Source organism: Macaca mulatta, chromosome 1 (assembly GCF_049350105.2).
Source record: "Macaca mulatta isolate MMU2019108-1 chromosome 1, T2T-MMU8v2.0, whole genome shotgun sequence".
Taxonomy (NCBI): Eukaryota; Metazoa; Chordata; class Mammalia; order Primates; family Cercopithecidae; genus Macaca; species Macaca mulatta.
Window position 1 is genome coordinate 39,785,136 of NC_133406.1, and position 3,547 is coordinate 39,788,682.

Sequence of the window (3,547 nt, forward strand, 5' to 3'; positions counted from 1 at the left end):
GCAGCTCCTCTGCAATGCAAGAGGCTGTATAAAAGGCATTCTAAGGCCAGGCGCGGTGGCTCACACCTGTAATTCCAGCATTTTGGGAGGCTGAGGTGGGCAGGTCACAAGGTCAGGACTTAAAGACCAGCCTGGGTAATATGATGAAACCTTGTGTCTACTAAAAATACAAAAATTAGCCGGGTGTGGTGGCACATGCCTGTAGTTCCAGCTACTCAGGAGACTGAGGCAGAAGAATCACTTGAACCCAGGAGGCGGAGGTTGCAGTGAGCCGAGATTGCACCGCAGCACTCCGGCCTGGGTAACAGAGCAAGACTCCATCTCAAAAAAAAAAAAAAAAAAAGGCATTCTGTCCCGTGGGCATGATTCTGATCTCACCTGGTTGTCAAATCCAACTTGTATATTAAAAGTGAAATGCAGGATGCCACCGACAACATGCCTGGAGGCTCAGAGGTCTCCAGTGAGCTAGAAAACAAGACATCACGTACTTCCCTGCCCCTGCCCCAGAGAGATTTCCTGGCTTCTCAGCCTCTGTTTCCTAATCTAAAACCACCTCTGGAGTGTCACTTGGATGGTTAATGAAAACATCTTCATTTACCCAAAATGAGTGTTTTGCTAAAAGAATATAAGATTCTGAAAACTGTTTAATTTTTTTTTTTTTTTTTTTTTTTTTGAGACGGAGTCTCACTCTATTGCCCAGGCTGGAGTGCAGTGGCAGGATCTCAGCTCACTGCAACCTCCACCTTCCTGGTTCAAGCAATTCTTTTGCCTCCACCTCTTTAGTAGTTGGACTTACAGATGTGCACCACCATGCCCAGCTGATTTTTGTATTTTTAGTAGAGATAGTGTTTCACCATGTTGTTCAGGCTGGTCTTGAACTCTTGACCTCAGGTGATCCACTCGCCTTGGCCTCCCAAAGTGGTGGGATTACCAGCGTGAGCCACTATTCCAGGCTGAAAAGTATTTAATTTAACAAAAGGTGGAACAATCCTTGCCAATGCAGGAATGTTTCAGTGTCCCCCTCTTCCCACCAACTGAGAGAAAAGAAAGTTTCCCTGAGGGTTTAGGGAGGAGTTTCCTTCTTGTTTCCATCACTACAGCCAGACAAACTGTCTCCAAACTGCCTGTGATCACTACAGCAATGTTAATTATTACTGGAAAATGAAGAGAAAAATCATTTAGCCCTGGGATCTAGGTGACCGTGGGTGCAACATTCAAATCCACTTCAGTTCAAAAGGATTTCCAGGGGAAAATTCCACTCTGTGCTCCCCAAGCCATCTCTTTCCTGGCTGCCTATCACTCACCCCCAGAGCTTCCTCCTCCACTCACCCTAACTGCCCAATCAAAGAGCAGCCTCAGGTCCCCACCCAGGTACAGACAACATCCCATGTCACACACCTCAGGGCAGCTTCACATCTGGAAGGGACGAGAACTGGAACGGTCGTTCCGGATATTTTCTTTCCTGCCTACCTGGGGACTAAGGCTGTGTGTGTGTGTGTGTGTGTGTGTGTGTGTGTGTGTGTGTCTATCAGAGTGTTTTTCATGTTTACATGAAGTTTCCATCCAGAACAAAACAAAATTTATCCCATTAAAGAGAAAAGGTCCCCAAAGGCAGTGCTTCTCTAAATATGTGCCTCAGGATATGTTATGAGCAAAAATGCTCTTTGGTTTTATATCAAAAGACAGTTTAGGGCTCACGCCTGTAATCCCAACCCTTTGGGAGGCTAAGGTGGTGGATCACTTGAGTCCAGCAGTTCGAGACCAGCCTGCGCAGCATGGCAAGACCCTGTTTCTACAAAAAATAAAAAAAATCTCAACTACTCAGAGGCTGAGGTGGAAGGATCACCTGAGCCTGGGGAGGCTGAAGCTGCAGTGAGCTGCGATCGTGCCACTGCACTCCAGCCTGGGTGACAGAGTGAGACCTTGTCTCAAAAAAGAAAGAAAAAAGAAAGAGAACGAGAGAGAGAAAGAGACAGGAAGGGAGGGAGGGAGGGAGGGAGGGAAGGAAGGAAGGAAGGAAGGAAGGAAGGAAGGAAGGAAGGAAGGAAGGAAGGAAGGAAGGAGCTTAACATTTTTCTTTTTGAGGGACTCACTCTGTTGCCCGAGCTGAGTGCTGTGGCACGATCATGGCTCACTGAAGCCTCGACTTCCTGGGCTCAAGCAATCTTCATGCCTCAGCCTCCCAAGTAGCTGGAAGGTGCTCACCACTATATCCAGCTAATTTTTTATTATTTGTAGAGACAGGGTCTCACTATGTTGCCCAGGATGGAACTTAACTATCTTAAACTGATTTCTGGACTGTGAGACTTTGCAGCTATGTACCTCTAAGTAATGGATATGGCTTTCAGTGTCACTGAATTTCACTGGACCGTGGAACGCTTTCATCTTGTTGTTAATTATGGAGCTAATATTCTTCAGAATATACTCTGGGAAAAGCTGTCTTTGGATGAAGATAATTTCTTCTTTTCCCATTTCCTAATCTCTGATTTAGTAATTACTCTTTTGGAATTGTGGAAGCAGGACTTGATTTAGAAACACAGGTCACCACAGCAACTTGAGATCTGTTGGATGTTCAGTTTGGGAGCCTAAGAATCATTTTCTAAGATTTTCTTATTCTGGTAGCTGAAGAAGAATAGACTGATTTGTCCACCACAACTTCCTCATCAGAAAAGTAGTCTTTGGACTGGATGTGGTGGCTCATACCTATAATCTCAACATATTAGGAGGCCCAGGCAGAAGGATTGCTTGAGGCCAGGAGTCCCAGACAAGTCTGGGCAACATAATGAGGTCTCATCTCTACAAAAAAAAAAAAAAAAAGCGGAGGGGGGTCCAGTCAGCAGCCTCCCCTTTGAGCCCCCTCACTTCCCGACATTCCATCCCCGCTGCCTGCCTTCTCCCGCCACCTCTGCCTTCCGCAGCCCGTTTCCATCGAGGAAAAGGAATCATATCGTAAGTTCGCTATCCAGGACCTCCACTCTTTCAATTCCTTTGCTGATGCAAGTAAGGGTGATGACCTGCTTCCTGCTGGCACTGAGGATTATATCCATATAGGAATTCAACAGAGAAATGGCAGGAAGACCCTTACTACTGTCCAAGCGATTGCTGATGATTATGATAAAAAGAAACTAGTGAAGGCGTTTAAGAAGCTTGCCTGCAATGGTACTGTAATTGAGCATCCAGAATATGGAGAAGCAATTCAGCTACAGGATGACCAACGCAAGAACATATGCCAGCTCCTTGTAGAGCTTGGACTGGCTAAGGACAATCAGCTGAAGGTTCACGGGTTTTAAGTGCTTGTGGCTCACTGAAGCTTAAGTGAGGATTTCCTTGCACTGAGTAGAATTTCCCTTCTGTCCCTTGTCACAAGTTTAAAAACCTCCACAGCTGGTATAATGTAACCATTTGGGGTCTGCTTTTAACTGGGCCTAGTGTAACTCCTTCATGCAATAAACTGAAAAGAGCCAAAAAAAAAAAAAAAAGGTGAGGGGGAGCAATCTTTTATCTCAGAAACCCAAGATCTCCAAGAGGAAAGAGACCTTAGCGTTGT

The 3,547-nt window shown here is 45.7% G+C and overlaps 1 pseudogene; it reads left to right on the forward strand.

The window, feature by feature from the left end:
- Positions 1–435: 435 nt before the first annotated feature.
- LOC717971 (eukaryotic translation initiation factor 1 pseudogene) lies at positions 436–3,341 on the forward strand (annotated as a pseudogene).
- Positions 3,342–3,547: the final 206 nt, after the last annotated feature.